The sequence below is a fragment of the Lepidochelys olivacea genome (assembly GCF_965140295.1).
Source record: "Lepidochelys olivacea isolate rLepOli2 genome assembly, chromosome: 15".
Taxonomy (NCBI): Eukaryota; Metazoa; Chordata; order Testudines; family Cheloniidae; genus Lepidochelys; species Lepidochelys olivacea.
The window spans coordinates 2951417-2970831 of NC_140425.1; the positions used below are offsets into that span (position 1 = coordinate 2951417).

A 19415-nucleotide genomic window follows, 5' to 3' on the forward strand; every position below is an offset into this window, starting at 1 on the left:
CTTCTATCTCTGTAATTCCCTGTGTGGTGAAATCAAATACTGTTAGTTATCAAGAACTTGATATCTTTGGTGTGATGTCACAAAATTACTGGTAGGTTGAGGGTAGTTGCCAACAGACACAAGGGTTGTTTTGTACTAATTCAAACACTTGAAAAATTAACTTGGCAGTGAAAGGCTTTTCATGGCAAGTATGGGTCTGAAGACATCAGAATTCAAGGTTTAACTTCTTTGGGGTGGGGTGGAAAATTTCCTGCCCTTATGCTGGCAAAATATACCTTCCAAATGCAAACTGAATATAGACTGGCACAGTGATCTGCCTGAGACTACAGAAAGCCCCAGGACCTCTGCTTGTAGTTCTGGCAAAGAACAGTAAAGTTAGAAGACAAGGAGTACTTGTGGCACCTTAGAGACTAACCAATTTATTTGAGCATAAGCTTTGAAGTGAGCTGTAGCTCACGAAAGCTTATGCTCAATAAATTGGTTAGTCTCTAAGGTGCCACAAGTACTCCTTTTCTTTTTGCGAATACAGACTAACACGGCTGCTACTCTGAAACCAGTAAAGTGAGACTAGACTTCTATTCATGCTGTTGTGTGTAGCAGCTGGGAAACTGTCAAGAATAATTTTTTGTGCTCCAGCTGCTCAGGAAAGCTATGAGTAGCACAGCACTTGGCAATGGAGGCTGGAGGAAGTGTAGAGTAACAGAGATTTGTTTCCTTTTACTGTTAATAGGTAATAGGTTAATAGGTGGAGGTTTAGAGTGGTGGAGACTCATGTAGCAGTCAGGGAAGTTCTACAAGAAAATAACTCATTCTCCCTTCATGCTGCCAGGCTAGCAGTGTGGAGGCCTTAAAATGTCCCACCTACTGGCCAGAAGCTGAGATGAAAGGCAGAGTCACCTAAGTAGGATCTAGGGGACAGTAACTTGATAGGAATCCCTCATCATCCTTCAGCTTAGTCTCTGGGAGAAGTCTGCACGTTTTTCTTGCCATTTCTTGGCAAGTTTCTTGTGTGCTGGGACCTGGAATCGTCATTTTGGAAGCTAGGGTGTTGGGGAGAGGAGGGCTAGATCTTAATTAGCCTTTTTGAGTCTTAATTAGTTTTTGTTACTCTCTTCCCTTAGTTGCCTCTCTTAGAAATGCTGACATTTCACTGTTCCAAGAACAGAGCTGTTTCCTTTCATTTTTATTTCCGTTCTATTAAAAACAATTAAAAGTGTAATTTGCCTGTAACTAAACATAATCCAGTATACAAAAATCTAATGTATAGATCCACATCAATTCTTGGAAAAAGGTATTCAAAATCTGTGACCTGCAGAATTTGAGGTTAATAGCAGATGAGTTGGCACATAAATCTAGCAACAGTGGGTCAGGTTGTTGACTGGAACCATATAAATCCCGCTTCAGTGTTCTCTCAAAATTAATATTTATTTGGATAACAATACTGAAGAGCAATAACTAATTTAAACAAATCCTGTTTTATCAAACATATGGAAATTAACAAAGTTAGTCTCCACAGAACCTGGCTTTGGCACTCTGATAGTCTCTAAAGGTTCAGTGAACATGTATATGTACTTCAATGAGACTCTGAAACTATGCTATCACTAACCTCATATTTATAACGGATAATATAGCATTCAGTTTGTGGATTCATTCAAACTGTTTTAACAAGAGATTCTTTGAACATGATTTAGTTTTATAAAAGCTCTTGGAAGAGGATGGGCAAGCAGAACCAGACCATAAATGACTATTAACTAATTGCCTATGGTTAAAACTGTACAGTTGAGTTTGAATTTAAATTTGATACAGCTTGGGATTGAAAAGTATAGTAACAGGACACTTCAAAATGAAAAAATGTTGAAGTGGTTGTCGGAGTTTATCAGAGTATTAGATATTAGTGGAACTGGGAATAGAGAAATTTGTGTGCAGTATGTGTTTGGGGTTGGCCTTTTTACACAGGAGTAGAGGAGAGTAAAATATTATAGAAGTAGGAAAAATATAATTGTAAAACACCGTAGGGGAGTTCAGAGGCAAAGGATGGTACCTCAAACTACTTAACTAATTTTTTTTTTTTTACGTTGATATGTCCCTTTAGTGGTAATGAAACATGCCTCTAAAAAGAGATTTATCACTGTGATGCTCTGTACCTAAGGGGAACCCCCTGAACCCCCATGTTCATCCTTATAATATGATTTTGTGGTATCCAATGCAAACATCGGGTGTCTTCGGAAGGCTCATGAAGAGCTGAGCATTGTTATAGTAATGTTATAGGTTGTAATTTAATGTATATAATTACGAGGCTGAAAATGTGTCCTCACGGGGATTGGTCCTGCTTTGAGCAGGGGGTTGGACTAGATGACCTTCTGAGGTCCCTTCCAACCCTGATAATCTATGATTCTATGTTTTAAAAGGAAAAGGAGTACTTGTGGCACCTTAGAGACTAACCAATTTATTAGAGCATAAGCTTTCGTGAGCTACAGCTCACTTCATCAGATGCATATTGTGGAAACTGCAGCAGACTTTATATATACACAGAGAATATGAACCAATACCTCCTCCCACCCCACTGTCCTGCTGGTAATAGCTTATCTAAAGTGATCATCAGGTGGGCCATTTCCTGCACAAATCCAGGTTTTCTCACATCCCCCCCACCCCCATACACACACAAACTCACTCTCCTGCTGGTAATAGCTCATCCAAACTGACCACTCTTCAAGTTTAAATCCAAGTTAAACCAGAACATCTTGGGGGGGGGGGTAGGAAAAAACAAGAGGAAACAGGCTACCTTGCATAATGACTTAGCCACTCCAAGTCTCTATTTAAGCCTAAATTAATAGTATCCAATTTGCAAGTCTCTATTTAAGCCTAAATTAATAGTATCCAATTTGCAAATGAATTCCAATTCAGCAGTTTCTCGCTGGAGTCTGGATTTGAAGTTTTTTTGTTTTAAGATAGCGACCTGGTCACGCAATCACAGACATGAAGGTCGCTATCTTAAAACAAAAAAACTTCAAATCCAGACTCCAGCGAGAAACTGCTGAATTGGAATTCATTTGCAAATTGGATACTATTAATTTAGGCTTAAATAGAGACTTGGAGTGGCTAAGTCATTATGCAAGGTAGCCTGTTTCCTCTTGTTTTTTCCTACCCCCCCGCCCCCCCCCCCCAGATGTTCTGGTTTAACTTGGATTTAAACTTGAAGAGTGGTCAGTTTGGATAAGCTATTACCAGCAGGAGAGTGAGTTTGTGTGTGTATGGGGGTGGGGGGGATGTGAGAAAACCTGGATTTGTGCAGGAAATAGCCCAACTTGATTGTCATGCACATTGTGTAAAGAGTTGTCACTTTGGATGGGCTATCACCAGCAGGAGAGTGAATTTGTGTGGGGGGGTGGAGGGTGAGAAAACCTGGATTTGTGCTGGAAATGGCCCACCTGATGATCACTTTAGATAAGCTATTACCAGCAGGACAGTGGGGTGGGAGGAGGTATTGGTTCATATTCTTTGTGTATATATAAAGTCTGCTGCAGTTTCCACGATATGCATCTGATGAAGTGAGCTGTAGCTCACGAAAGCTTATGCTCTAATAAATTGGTTAGTCTCTAAGGTGCCACAAGTCCTCCTTTTCCTTTTGCGAATACAGACTAACAGGGCTGTTACTCTGAAACCTGTCATTATGTTTTAAAACAGGCCCAGGTAGTTCACACCTCATCAGGGCATGTATGGGATAAGCCCAGCTCAGCCTCACAGGAACAAAGGATGCTGGCCTAGGCAACAACAAAAGGATCTGTTAGTCTCTGAGTGAGTCACCCCCCTTCCTTTGGTCATTTTGGGATTGCAATGAGGTAATGCTCACCTAACTCTGAAAGGTGGGGAGCAAAGCCAAGAGGGAAGAAGGGACATGATAAAAGGAAGAGATGTTTGCCATGCTCTTCCTCTCTCTTCCGCCTACATCTACAGACACCACACCAGCGCTGATCAAAGGGGCAAGCCTGACTGAAGGGCAGCCAGCCAGCCTGTGGTGAGAAGCATCTAAGTTTTGTAAGGATGTTGAAAGTGTTAAAAGCAAAACACATTCTAAGCTGATCTTATTTCATTTGACCAAATCTGACTTGTTGTGCTTTAAGTGTTTATATCCATTGTAGTTAATAAATTTGTTTATTCTGCCCTGAAGCAGTGAGTTTGGTGGAAGCGTGTCAGAGACTCCCCTTGGGATAACAAGCCTCATACATATAAATTTTTTTGTTAACATTGACAAACTCATATAAGCTTGCAGCGTCCAGCAGGAACAACTGGACACTGCAGGATGGAGGTTCTTAGGGTTGTGTCTGGGAGTGGAGATATTGGCTAGTGTGATTAGGTTGCACAATCCAAGCAGTGGCTGGCCAAAAGTGCTCACTCAAGTAGCTGTGAGCAGCTTACATGCTAGAGCAGACAGCTAGGTGGGCAAACTATGGCCTGGGGGCCGAATCCAGCCCCTCAGGGCTTTGGATCTGGCCCACGGAATTGCCACTCCCGTGGCGCCACGGGCCCTGCGCCACTCTCAGAAGTGGCCGGCACCACGTCCCTGGGGGAGGGGGGTAGAGGGCTCCGTGTGCTGCCCTTGCCTGTGGATACCTCCCCCGAAGCTCCCATTGGCCAGGAACGGGGAACCGCAGCCACTGGGAGCTTCGGGGGAGGTACTCGCAGGCAAGGGCAGCACGCTCAGCCCTCTTCCCCCCCTCCCCGTCCCCCAGGAGCTGCAGGGATGTGCTGCTGGCTGCTTTGTGGCGCGGGGCCAGGGCAGGCAGGCAGGGAGCCTGCCCTGGCCCTGGTGCATGCGTCTGCTACCCCGAAGCCGCTCCAGGTAAGTGGCACCAGGCTGGAGCCCGAAGCCCTCCTGCACCCGCACCTCAACTCCCTGCCTTGAGTCTCTGCCTGCACCTCAACCCCCTGCTGCACCCCGCACTCCTCCTGCACCCCAACCCCTGCCCTGAGCCCCCTGCTGCACTCTGCACTCCAGCCCTCAGCTCCCTCCCGCACTGTGCACTTCCTCCTGCACCCCAATCCCCTTGCCCTGACCCCCTTCCTGCACACCGCACTCCCTCCTGCACCCCAACCCCCTGACCCAGCCCTACATTCATGGTCCTGCAAGCAATTTCCCTACCCAGATGTGGCCCTTGGGCCAAAAAGTTTGTCCACCACTGAGCTAGAGGTTGTGCATGAACAGCCCGGGACTGGGGGTTCTCGCAGCAGAGCAGGGTAAGGGTGCCTCCCAGAGTCAAGGATTGGAGTGGCCTAACAGATCACCGGTCCGAATAACACCAGGGGAACGTCACAATCACTGAGCAATAAAAAGAAATGTGTACAGTGTTGTTGTCTTGACTCAAAATCAAATGAAATTGTTATAGGGTAAAATAGAAAATAGACTCCTGGTTTCAATTTCTACTTTAAAATATAAACATCAATTAAAACGTTTCGTGAGTTTGCTCCTATGCTGCCAATTGAAATCTTCACAGGTTCGCAAAAATACCTGTAAAATTGTAACTAGAAAGCAGTAAGGAATCGTGAAGTCAAGGGACCTAGATCTAAAGTAGACTTTCAGGCTCTAGTATAGAAACAGTCATCAGGTAAACTTGGAAGAAAATATCTAATTAGGCTTTCTTGCTTGCTTGTCCATCATGTGTTGCTGTGGTTTTCAGTGATCTCGCCCACCTTTTTAAAAAAGAGATTTCTCTGTCATTATTCTTTTTTTTAACTTCTGTAGCTCTGCAGACTGCCTTGTGTTATGTTTATCTTTAAAACAGTGTGAGTAGTCATGAACTTCCTTACTGGTGATGCTGGTGTAGTCTTCCTGTTTCTTCTGTGATATTTTCTTCAGATTGTCTTCCGATGTATATGAATAGTGCGATATTGACTTGTTGGGGATGTGCATCAAATTCTGTTTAGAGGGATTAGGAGACTAGTCTCAAAACACAAGCTTTAGTGTAACTTTTTGTCAAATAAAAGTAGTCCTATCAACACTTTGCCTCTAAACTGCAGTAGCAACAGAGATCCATGTTCATATAGTTCTAGATTGTTTTGGACCATCACTGGGGACAGAACTGGAAAATGAGATTTTTATTTGGGGAACTGGTATGCAGAATTAAGTGAACATCTGAAATTCTGCACACAGATGAGATCTTTGAGATCAGAAAATAATCCCCAATTTTGTAGAGGTAGATCCTAGTTTGAGGGCTTAGTGTACTTCTGCTCTTGTTCCTCTATTCTGTTGCCACAGCTTTATTGTTGACTAAATGATTAATATATCTAAAAAATGAAGCTATTCACAAGTTTGTCTGAATTCCCTCCTTCTCCTTAAACAAATCCTTACCTTTTTGTTTTCATAAACATCCATTTTTTTTAATGGCTTGGGCTTTTCATTCATTTAGAAATGTTTGATAAACCATTACATCTGATTTCTGGTGTGTCTTGGAATTTTAACTAGCCATCCAGTGAATCAATGTACATATTAACTGCTACAGGAAAAGGCTTGTCTTGAAGAAATGTCATTAATGAGCTGTGTGCAACAGCTTCTGAATTTGTAAGAATACTATATACCAGAATACTCATGCTTTGTTTCAGCAACTTTTTTCTTGATGAAGCTTTGTGAGTAATCTATACATCATACAGTGCCACGAGCAGGGGTTGAAATTTTTTTACCCAGTACTTACTGGATGGGGGGCAAACTGTCATCCTGTTCACAATTTTATTATTTTAAATTGTATACATTCAGGTTTTAAGTTCTCATTTCTTGCTGTGCATCATTATCAAAATCCCCCCCTTTTGTCTCTCCCTGCTGCATAACTTTGTCCATGCTGTCTCTAGCTTTATTTGTATTGCAGTAGCACCTAGGGACCCTAATAAGACCAGGATCCTACTGTGCTAAGCACTTTACAAACCAAAGATTGTGAGATCCTCTGATCAGGAACTATCTAGGCTTAAATGCCACTACTAGGCTTTCTCTCTCCTTCCATATTTTTTCCAGCTCATCAATCTGAATCCTTTCAAAGGCTTCTACCATCCACTGAGTTAAGTTCAAGTTCTTGGTCTTCCCCTACAAGGTCCTAAGTAATGTTGACCTTGCATACATATGACCTCTTCTCTCCCACATTTTTGCCTTTGCCTCTTGTATTGTACAATCACATTCATCTTGAACAACCTCTTCTGTTGAAATCCTTCTGCCCTGACCTTGTTTTTATCTGTTCCACATTCTCTCCCTACCTCAGTGCCATCTTTCTCTTTCCCAAAGAATGATTTGATGTCCTTTTCTCCTCTGTAAGGCTTACATAACTTTTAGTTAGATTTTTTTTTTTTTTTTTTGGTTTGGGGATTCCAACTATCTTCCAAGCCTATTTGTAACTTAGCTAATAACGGAAACTGTAGAGTATGTCCCTTTTGTGGGCTGTGTACCCTGGGAGTGAGAGAGCCTAGTGTTGGACTAATTAATACTCAGGGTTGCTTTATGAATTTTGTGAAAAAAATTGAATATTTTCATCTTTTGTACATTGGTGAAGTGGTCACAATTCATAATGCGAGGAAAACTAATGGACCCCCATCTTGAAATAGTGGAGAAACATAACCGAGGCCAGAAGAGATTGATGTAAAAAGGCTAACAAAACCATTTGTCTGAATGGAGTCCTGCTAGGCATCTCTTCTAACCCATCTGATTCTGAGATGAAACCTGGAGTGGTGTACATACATTTGGACATACTGTTTCACTTTGATATCTTCTCCAATAACAGAAAAGGGCAATGAGGATAATACTGCAGGAGCTGTAACTGAGAGGTTGGGAAATCAGATGTATATTAGTGGCATTAATTTTATACTTAAGTGGGATTGCAAAATTTTAGGAAGGAAAAAAATATTCCCTCTTCTGTGTGTAGTGAGGACGATTAGACCCTTGGCCTCTAAATGCTTTTCCATTCCCCAGCTGGTATTGAACAGCTCCCTCAACCACTATTTGTGGCCTTAGACATAGAAGTGCTCCTTACCAGCCATGTGGAGAGGACAGAACTGTCTTGCAGAGGAGTGGGGGGAAGAATTTAAAACTGAAGAATCTGTAATACTGAGTTATGGAGGGGAATAGGGATAAATGATAGTTTTCCAAGCTATCCTTGTAGAGTGGAAGGGGAGGGATGAAGGTCACCATGCAGCACACTGGAGTTCCTCTTATGTGACCAATAGTACCGAAGTTGCATGAGGCTGTATGTCTTAAATTCCTCCTCAGAGTTCCAGGCAGCAGAGAGTTCATGAGCTGAGGTCAGCTCCCAGCAAATTGTCTGCTGGTTTAGCCTTGTCTGCCCTACCGTACAGACTGGGATTCTTTCCTGGGGCTTCTGCACAACTGCAAGCAAGGCTCCGAAGTGTCACTTTCCCCACAATCATGCACTCAACTTAAAACCCCAATAGGAAAAGAGGAAATCAAAACCTTAATGACTGAGGTGTTCATCAAGTGGCTAACATGAAGCTATATTCAAAAGGGTAATATGAATAAAACTAAGAGCATGAACTGACAATACAGTAACAAAGGACAGGGCATGAAGGGAGTTTAAGAGCAGTTTATTTGCACAGAAGATAATTGTGTAGAACAAACTATTCATGATTGCTGTTCCTATTGTGGCCTTTAATATATTTTAAAAACAGACAAGTACAGGTTCATCTGCACAGTACATAGATGGGCTGATCATAGTTTCATTTTTATCCTCAGATACTGACATTAAATTAATGGTAACTTTTCAGGTTTTAGTTTTGGATGCACAGAGGGAGTAAGCAACTGTCTTCACCAATTGATCCACTGTCTGAATGACTTTTATTTGATGGGTAACCATCGCCTTTTAGCACTTTAACTTGAGTATGGAACTGGGGCCCAGTTGTGGCATCCTCCAGCTTTGGTAGCAGATCCTGGAGAAATAGTTGTTTTTTCTCTAGGGTGTGCTGGTATGTGCGGACCGGGAGCCTTACTTCCAGCAGACTTCCTCATGCTCTCAGAAGTGGTTCCTGGAAGAAGAGGCCCATAGCAGCTTGATCACTTCCTTTAATCTCTTGTGGCAGCACTGTATCTAGGAGAGTGTGCCAATGGCATCTCTGTTCATTGAATTTGAATTGGCAAATGTGTTGAAACTTATACCAAAAACAGATGTGGGATGCCACATAGCTCTGCCAGCCTGGTTATAATAAATAATTTAGGGCATTTATCTGGTCAAGTGTTGGTGATTGAGACCTCTGCATTCACATAGGTCAACCCTGATTTGTTACAACTAATCAAATTAGCTACAGTGTAGTACGTGTAGAGCATGTTCTCTTTTGAATACTTTCAATGCCATTACACTATTAATGAACTGCGAATCTTCAAAATAACCTACTTAAAGTTTATAAGAAGGACTAGAGGTGACTTTCATGAAAATCCATTGCTCCAAAGAGGGAGACTACTGGGTTCAGCTGCACGCACTGTGTCCCAAAGGCAGCTTTGCTGAAAAGTTTTTCCTTGACCTGTATCAGAAGGGGAAGATTCTCCGAGCAGTGCCAGGGTTTCTTGGCTGAGCAATAGATCTACAACAGAGCCGGACTGTTATACTAAGCCCTGGTCTGTCTACACTACGAGTTTAGGTTGAATTTAGCAGCGTTAGATCGATTTAATCTTGCACCCGTCTACATGACGAAGCCATTTACTTCGACTTAAAGGGCTCTTAAAATCGATTTCTGTACTCCTCCCCCGACGAGGGGATTAGCGCTGAAATCGACCTTGCCAGGTCGAATTTGGTGTACTGTTGTCGCAATTCGACGGTACTAGCCTCTGGGAGCTATCCTAGAGTGCTCCATTGCACTGCTCTGGACAGCGCTCTCAACTCAGATGCACTGGCCAAGTAGATAGGAAAAGGCCTGTGAACTTTTGAATCTCATTTCCTGTTTGGCCAGCCTGGCAAGCTGCAGGTGAGTGCAGATCTCATCAGCAGAGGTGACCATGATGTAGTCCCAGAATTGCAAAAGAGCTCCAGCATGGACCGAATGGGAGGTACGGGATCTGATCGCTGTATGGGGAGACGAATCTGTGCTATCAGAACTCCGTTCCAAAAGACGAGATGCCCAAACATTTGAAAAAATCTCCAAGGGCATGAAGGACTGAGGCTATAACAGGGACCTGCAGCAGTGCCACGTAAACTTAAGGAGCTCAGGCAAGCCTTCCGAAAAACCAGAGAGGCAAACGGCTGCTCAGAGTCAGAGCCCCAGACATGCCGCTTCTATGATGAGCTGCATTGCATTCTAGGGGGTGCAGCCACCACTACCCCACCCCTGTGCTTTGACTCTGTCAATGGATTATCATGCAACAGGGATGCACATTTTGGGGACAAGGAAGATGATAGCGCACAGCAAGCAAGCAGAGAAAACGTTTTCCCCGAGAGCCAGGAACTTTTTCTCACCCTGGACCTGGAGCCAGTACCCCCCGAACCCACCCAAGGCGGGCTCCCGGACCCGCCAGGTGGAGAAGGGACCTCTGGTGAGTGTAGCTTTGTAAATATAATACATGATTTAAAAGCAAGCGTGTCTGATGATTAATTTGCAGCCAGTACAGCTACTGGAAAAGTCTGTTAACATGTCGGGACGAAGCGGAAATCCTCCAGGGACATCTCTATAAAGCTCTCCTGGATGTACTCCCAAAGCCTTTGCAAAAGGTTTCTGGGGAGGGCAGCCTTATTCCATCCTCCAGTGTAGGACGCTTTACCACCCCAGGCCAGTAGCACGTTGTCTGGAATCATTGCATAACAAAGCATGGCAGTGTATGGTCCCGGTGTTTGCTGGCATTCAAGCAACATCCATTCTTTATCTCTCTGTGTTATCCTCAGAGTGATATCATTCATGGTCACCTGGTTGAAATAGGGGAATTTTATTAAGGGGATATTCAGAGGTGGCCGTTCCTGCTGGGCTGTTTGTCTGTGGCTAAACAGAAATCTTCTCCGCTGTTAGCCACGCGGTGGGAGGAGGGGTGAAGTGATCATCCCAGAGAATTGGTTGTGTGTGTGGGGGTTTAGTTGGGTTTATGTTGCATGTTAACTCGAAAATCGCAGCCCCTCCTTTTAAATTGCCAGCCCATTTTAAAAGGCCAACCCAATGGCTGTTTGGTATGGGAAATGAGGACGCTGCTGTTTGAAACCATTCCCACATGTTATGAAGGTTAAAGAAGCCAAAAGACTGTGGCTTACCATGGCTGTCTGCAAGCCGAATTCAGTTGCCCGCCAGCCCTGCGTGTGTGATATCTCACACCAAACCGGCAGACCCTCAATGTAAGAGGCAAAATGCAACCTTGTACTGAATACACATATGCTATGTAATGTTAACAGGAAGCAGTTGTGGCACCTTAGAGACTAACCAATTTATTTGAGCATGAAGTGAGCTGTAGCTCACGAAAGCTTATGCACAAATAAATTGGTTAGTCTCTAAGGTGCCACAAGTACTCCTTTTCTTTTTGTTAACAGGAAGGTTCATCCTGAAAGAGTCTACCCATTGTTCTCTAAAATTTATTTTTTTAACTACTACTTTCCCTTTTTTTTCCCCCTCCCGCAGCTGCAAATGTTTCAACGCTCACCCTATCATCTCCGTCTCACAGGCTAGCGAAGATTAGAAGGTGAAAAAAACACACTCGCGATGAAATGTTCTCTGAGCTCATGCAGTCCTCCCACACTGAAGGAGTCCAGCAGAATGCATGGAGGCAGACTATGTTAGAGTCCAGGACAGCACAATATGAACGCGAGGACAAGTGGCAGGTTGAAGATAATAAGTGGTGGGTTCAAGATGATAGGTAGTGTCAGCTTGCAGACAGAAGGCAGGAGTCAATGCTGAGGCTACTGGAGGATCAAACTGATGCTCTGGCGTATGGTTGAGGTGCAGGAGAGGCAGCATGAGCACAGACTGCTGCTATAGCCCCTGCATAACCAACTGCCCTCCTCCCCAAGTTCCATAGCCTCCTCACCCAGACGCCCAAGAACACAGTGGGAGGGCCTCCGGGCACCCAACCACTCCACCCTAGAGGACTGCCCAAGCAACAGAAAGCTGGCATTCAATAAGTTTTGAAGTGCAGTGTGGCCTTGTTCTTCCCTCCTTCCCCACCCTTCCCAGGCTACCTTGGCAGTTATCCCCCTATTTGTGTGATGAATTAAGAAAGAATGCATGAATTTGAAGCAACAATGACTTTATCGCCTCTGCAAGCGGTGATCGAAGGGGGGAGGGGAGGGTGGTTTGCTTATAGGGAAGTAAAGTGAACCAAGGGGCCAGGGTTTTCATCAAGGAGAAACAAACAGAACACAAAGTAAAACTATTTCCCCATGTTTATCCCCTACCCCACACTGTTCCTCAGATGTTCTTGTCAATTGCTGGAAATGGCCCACCTTGATTATCACTACAAAAGGTCTGCCCCCCCCCCCCCGCGGGTAATAGCTCACCTTAAGTGATCACTCTGGTTACAGTGTGTATGGTAACACCCATTGTTTCATGTTCTCTATGTATATAAATCTCCCCACTGTATTTTCCACTGAATGCATCCGATGAAGTGAGCTGTAGCTCTCGAAAGCTTATGCTCAAATAGATTTCATAGAATCATAGAATAACAGAGTTGGAAGGGACCTCTGGAGGCCATCTAGTCCAACCCCCTGCCCAGAGCAGGACCAATCCCAACTAAATCATCCCAGCCACGGCTTTGTCAAGCCTGACCTTAAAAACTTCTAAGGAAGGGGATTCCACCACCTCCCTAGGTAACGCATTCCAGTGTTTCACCACCCTCATAGTGAAAAGGTTTTTCCTAATATCCAACCTAACCCTCCCCCACTGCAACTTGAGACCATTACTCCTTGTCCTGTCATCTGCTATCACTGTGAATAGTCTAGATCCATCGTCTTTGGATCCACCTTTCAGGTAGTTAAAAGCAGCTATCAAATCCCCCCTAATTCTTCTCTTCCGTAGACTAAACAATCCCAGTTCCCTCAGCCTCTCCTCATAACTCATGTGTTCCAGTCCCCTCATCATTTTTGTTGCCCTTCGCTGGACCCACTCCAATTTCTCCACATCCTTCTTGTAGTGTGGGGCCCAAAACTGGACACAGTACTCCAGATGAGGCCTCACCAATGTCGAATAGAGGGGAACGATCACATCCCTTGATCTGCTGGCAATGCCCCTACTTATACACCCCAAAATGCCATTGGCCTTCTTGGCAACAAAGGCACACTGTTGACTCATATCCAGCTTCTCGTCCACTGTCACCCGTAGGTCCTTTTCTGCAGAACTGCTGCCTAGCCATTCGGTCCCTAGTCTGTAGCGGTGCATTGGATTCTTCCGTCCTAAGTGCAGGACTCTACACTTGTCCTTGTTGAACCTCATCAGATTTCTTTTGGCTCAATCCTCCAATTTGTCTAGGTCCTTCTGTATCCTATCCCTCCCCTCCAGCGTATCTACCACTCCTCCCAGTTTAGTATCATCCGCAAATTTGCTGAGAGTGCAATCCACACCATCCTCCAGATCATTAATGAAGATATTGAACAAAACTGGCCCCAGGACCGACCTTTGGGGCACTCCGCTAGATACCGGCTGCCAACTAGACATGGAGCCATTGATCGCTACCCGTTGAGCCCGACAATGTAGCCAACTTTCTGCCCACCTTGTAGTGCATCCATCCAGCCCATGCTTCTTTAACTTGCTGACAAGAATACTGTGGGAGACCGTGTCAAAAGCTTTGCTAAAGTCGAGGAATAACATGTCCACTGCTTTCCCTTCATCCACAGAACCAGTTGTCTCATCATAGAAGGCAATTAGATTAGTCAGGCATGACTTGCCCTTGGTGAATCCATGCTGACTGTTCCTGATCACTTTCCTCTCCTCTAAGTGCTTCAGAATTGATTTCTTGAGGACATACTCCATGATTTTTCCGGGGACTGAGGTGAGGCTGACCGGCCTGTAGTTCCCAGGATCCTCCTTCTTCCCTTTTTTAAAGATGGCCACTACATTAGCCTTTTTCCAATCTTCCGGGACTTCCCCTGATTGCCATGAGTTTTCAAAGATAATGGCCAATGGCTCTGCAATCACATCCGCCAATTCCTTTAGCACTCTCGGATGCAATGCATCCGGCTCCATGGACTTGTGCACGTCCAGTTTTTCTAAATAGTCCTGAACCACTTCTTCCTTCACAGAGGGCTGGCCACCTCCTCCCCATGCTGTGCTGCCCAGTGCAGTAGTCTGGGAGCTGACCTTGTTCGTGAAGACAGAGGCAAAAAAAGCATTGAGTACGTTAGCTTTTTCCACATCCTCTGTCACTAGGTTGCCTCCCTCATTTAGTAAGGGACCCACACTTTCCTTGGCTTTCTTCTTATTGCCAACATACCTGAAGAAACCCTTCTTGTTACTTTTAACATCCCTCGCTAGCTGCAAATCAAGGTGTGATTTAGCCTTCCTGATTCCATTCCTAGATGCCCGAGCAATATTTATATACTCATCCCTGGTCATTTGTCCAACCTTCCACTTCTTGTAAGCCTCTTTTTTGTGTTTAAGATCAGCAAGGATTTCACTGTTAAGCCAAGCTGGTCACCTGCCATATTTACTCTTCTTTCTACACATCGGGATGGTTTGTCCCTGTAACGTCAATAAGGATTCTTTAAAATACAGCCAGCTCTCCTGGACTCCTTTCCCCCTCATGTTATTTTCCCAGGGGATCTTGCCCATCAGTTCCCTGAGGGAGTCAGAGTCTGCTTTTCTGAAGTCCAGGGTCCGTATTCTGCTTTCCTTTCTTCCTTGTGTCAGGATCCTGAACTCGACCATCTCATGGTCACTGCCTCCCAGGTTCCCATCGTCTTTTGCTTCCCCTACTAATTCTTCCCGGTTTGTGAGCAGCGGGTCAAGAAGAGCTCCGCCCCTGGTTGGTTCCTCCAGCACTTGCACCAGGAAATTCTCCCCTACCGTTTCCAAAAACTTCCTGGATTGTCTGTGCACCGCTGTATTGCTCTCCCATCAGATATCGGGGTGACTGAAGTCCCCCATGAGAACCAGAGCATACGATCTAGTAGCTTCTGCGACTTGCCGGAAGAAAGCCTCGTCCACCTCATCCCCCTGGTCCGGTGCTCTATAGCAGACTCCCACCACGACATCACCCTTGTTGCTCACGCTTCTAAACTTAATCCAGAGACTCTCAGGTTTTTCTGCAGTTTCATACTTGAGCTCTGAGCAGTCATACTGCTCCCTTACATACAGTGCAACTCCCCCACCTTTCTGGCCTCCCTGTCCTTCCTGAACAGTTTATACCCATCCATGATAGTACTCCAGTCATGCGAGTTATCCCACTCTGTCTCCGTTATTCCAATCACATCATAATTCCCTGACTTTGCCAGGACCTCCAGTTCTCCCTGCTTGTTTCCCAGGCTTCGTGCATTTGTGTATAGGCACTTGAGATAACCTGCTGATCGCCCCTTGTTCTCAGTATGAGGCAGGAGCCCTCCCCTCTGTCACACTCCTGCTCGTGCTTCCTCCTGGTATCCCACTTTCCCACTTACCTCAGGGCTTTGGTCTCCTTCCCCCGGTGAAGCTAGTTTAAAGCCCTCCTCACTAGGTTAGCGAGCCTGCTCGTGAAGATGCTCTTCCCTCTCTTCGTTAGGTGGAGCCCGTCTCTGCCTAGCACTCCTCCTTCTTGGAACACCATCCCATGGTCGAAGAATCCAAAGCCTTTTCTCCGACACCACCTGCATAGCCATTTATTGACTTCCATGATTCGACGATCCCTACCCCGGCCTTTTCCTTCCACGGGGAGGATGGACTAGAACACCACTTGTGCCTCATACTCCTTTATCCTCCTTCCCAGAGCCACGTAGTCTGCAGTGATCCGCTCAAGGCCATTCTTGGCAGTATCATTGGTGCCCACGTGGAAAAGCAGGAAGGGGTAGCGAACCAAGGGCTTGATGAGTCTTGGCAGACTCTCCGTCACATCGCGAATCTTAGCCCCTGGCAAGCAGCAGACTTCTCTGTTTTCCTGGTCAGGGCGGCAGATAGATGACTCAGTCCCCCTGAGGAGAGAGTCTCCGACCACCACCACCCGCCTCCTTCTCTTGGGAGTGGTGGTCGTGGAACCCCCAACCTTAGGACAGTGCATGTCATGCCTCCAATCGGCAGAGTCTCCTTCTGCTCCCTTCCCGCAGATGTATCATCTGGGCCACTCCCCGCAATGGTACCTGTGGAGAGAACATGAAAACGGTTGCTTACCCGTATCCGTGTTGCTGGTACATGGATGTTCCCCCTTCTTCTTCTGGAGGTCACATGTGGCCAGATTTCTTCACCGTCCTCCTGTCCGCGCTGCGCAGCCTGCTCTGAATCTTCAGAACCTTGTGCCTGTAGAAGCCTATCCTGACGTCTGTCCAGGAAATCTTCAGTTTCTCTTATGCAACGCAGGGTCGATACCTGTTGTTCCAGACCTTGAACCTTCTCTTCCAATATGGAGACCAGCTTGCACTTTGTACACACAAAGTCGCTTCTGTCCTCTGGAAGAAAGACAAACCTGGCACATCCAGTGCAGGTCAGAACAGTTGAACACCCCCCATCCATATTACCTTCCTACTATGAGCTTCCTCAGGAGATGCAGTAATTACTCAGAGAAGTCATTAGGGTGTAAGCCTCAGTAGGCTCACTCCAGGCAAACTCCTGCTGTTTGCTGTTCTGCTGTCCCCCGCTGCTCAGCTGGTTCCCCGCCGCTCAGCTGGTTCGCAGAGCGCCGGCTTTTTTAAACAGCCAGGATCACCTGAAACAAACACTCCCAACTCCCGCCCTTTTCAGCCAACCAATCAAGCACTCACTCAAACTTTCAAGTTTGAGTTAGTTTCTAAGGTGCCACAAGTCCTCCTTTTCTTTTTGCGAATACAGACTAACACGGCTGCTACTCAGAAACAACTGTCACATCGTAGCTTGGCCAGTCATGAAACTGGTTTTCAAAGCTTCTCTGACGCACAGCGCGCCCTCCTGTACTCTTCTAACCGCCCTGGTGTCTGGCTGCGAGTAATCAGCGGCCAGGCGATTTGCCTCAACCTCCCACCCCGCCATAAACATCTCTTCCTTACTCTCTCAGATATTGTGGAGCACACAGCAAGCAGTAATAACAATGGGAATATTTCAGAGTAACAGCCGTGTTAGTCTGTATTCGCAAAAAGAAAAGGAGTACTTGTGGCACCTTAGAGACTAACCAGTTTATTTGAGTATAAGCTTTCGTGAGCTACATCCAATGAAGTGAGCTGTACACGAAAGCTTATGCTCAAATAAATTGGTTAGTCTCTAATGGGAATATTGGTTTCGCTGAGGTCTAACCGAGTCAGTAAACTGCGCAGGCATCCAAATGCACATTCTATCACCATTCTGCACTTGCTCAGCCTATAGTTGAACAGCTCCTGAATACTGTTCAGGCTGCCTGTGTATGGCTTCATGAGCCATGGCATTAAGGGGTAGGCTGGGTCACCAAGGATAACTGTAGGCATTTCAACATCCCCAGCGGTTATTTTCTGGTCTGGGAAGAAAGTCCCTTGCTGCAGCTGTTGAAACAGACCAGCATTCCTGAAGATGTGAGCGTCATGTACCTTTCCCGGCCATCCCCCGTTGATGTTGGTGAAACGTCCCTTGTGATCCACCAGTGCTTGCAGCACCATTGAAAAGTACCCCTTTCGTTTTATGTACTAGCTGCCTTGGTGCCAAGATAGGGATATGGGTTCCGTCTATTGCCCCACTACAGTTAGGGAATCCCATTGCAGCAAAGCCATCCACTATGACCTGCACGTTTCCCAGAGTCACTACCCTTGATAGCAGCAGCTAAGTGATTGTGTTGGCTACTTGGATCACAGCAGCCCCCACAGTAGATTTGCCCATGCCAAATTGATTCCTGACTGACCAGTAGCTGTCTGGCGTTGCAAGCTTCCAGAGGGCTGTCGCCACTCGTTTGTGAACTGTGAGGGCTGCTCTCATCTTGGTATTCTTGCGCTTCAGGGTAGGGGAAAGCAAGTCACAAAGTTCCATGAAAGTGCCCTTATGCATGTGAAAGTTTCGCAGCCATTGGTAATCGTCCCAGACCTGCCAACACTATGTGGTCCCACCAGTCTGTGCTTGTTTCCAGGGCCCGGAATCAGCGTTCCATGGCATGAACTTGCCCTATTGCCACCATGATGTCCACATTGCTGGAGCCCATACTTTGAGAGAAGTCTGTGTCCATGTCATCATCACTCTCCTCACTGCACTGCCGTTGCCTACTCGCCTGCTTTTGCAGGTTCTGGTTCTGCATATACTGCTGGATAGTGCGTGTGGTGTTTAGAACGGTCATAACTGCCGCGGTGATCTGAGCGGGCTCCATGCAGGAGAATAGAGTGGCAGCGGAAGTGGCGGATGGATGGTGATGCTGACAGCAGTATGGCGCCTGCCCTGAAAAAGTTGTAAAATGATTGTTGGCCATTTCTTTCACGGGAGGGGGGAACAAGGGGTAGGCTGGCAGCAGATGGTGCAGTACACCTGCTAGCTGTCATCGTCTCCTGGGTGCTCGCAGTGATGCTGGCTGGGAGAGCAGCCTGAGGCAGAATGGCCCCCTCAAGGATTGAGGTCATAACCCGGGGTTTAGCAGGCCAATGGTCAAACCACTGAGCTATCCCTCTGCCAATATTCCAGGGAGAACTGAATCTCCATTAGACAAAACTTAAAGAAGAGAATGACCTGAGTCACTCCCATTTATGTCCAGGCACCCCTGATCGACCTCACCGAGGCTGGCCCAGAGCATCCAGGCGACGACGAGGACAGCTACCAGTCGTAATGCACCATCTGCTGCCACAAGGGAATGAGCTGCTGCTGTGTAGCAATGCAGTCCCACGTCTGCCAGCACCCAGGAGACTTATGGTGACGTTGAGCTGAGCAGGCTCCATGCTTGCCATGGTATGGCGTCTGCACGGGTAACCCAGGAAAAAAGGCGTGAAACGATTGTCTACCATTGCTTTCTCGGAGGGAGGGAGGGAGGGAGGAGGGGCCTGATGACATGTACCCAGAACCACCAGCGACAATGTTTTTTGCCCCATCAGGCATTGGGATCTCAACCCAGAATTCCAGTGGTCGGCGGAGACTGCGGGAACTGTGGGTTAGCTACCCACAGTGCAAGGCTCCGGAAGTCAATGCTTGGCTCGGTACTGTGGACGCAGTCCGCTGACTTAATGGTCTTAAGTGGGGACACACACAATCGACGCTATAAAATTGATTTCTAAAAAATCAACTTCTATAAATTTGACCTAATTTCATAGTGTAGACATAGCTTAAGACAAGTAATTTAACTTTATTAAGGCTGGCTGAATCTGTTGTGTTTAAAATGTTTTGATTTACATCCCCACCACATGTGAAGGTAAACAATCGTGCGTCCTTGTTGG

General features: G+C 46.0%; 1 protein-coding gene across 9 annotated transcripts in view; it reads left to right on the forward strand.

Moving 5' to 3' along the window:
- Positions 1 to 19415, forward strand: part of MTMR3 (myotubularin related protein 3) — a 235858-nt gene that overhangs the window by 5514 nt on the left and 210929 nt on the right. For 2 of the 9 annotated variants that reach the window (XM_084649080.1, XM_084649079.1), the window contains exon 2: positions 18743 to 18933. The exons of 6 other annotated variants lie outside the window; for them this stretch is intronic. The gene's annotated coding sequence lies outside the window, so the exon portion shown is untranslated. Of the gene's footprint in view, positions 1 to 3684; positions 3796 to 18742; positions 18934 to 19415 lie in introns of all 9 variants that reach the window. One more of the 9 variants, XM_084649082.1, reaches the window with a different exon arrangement.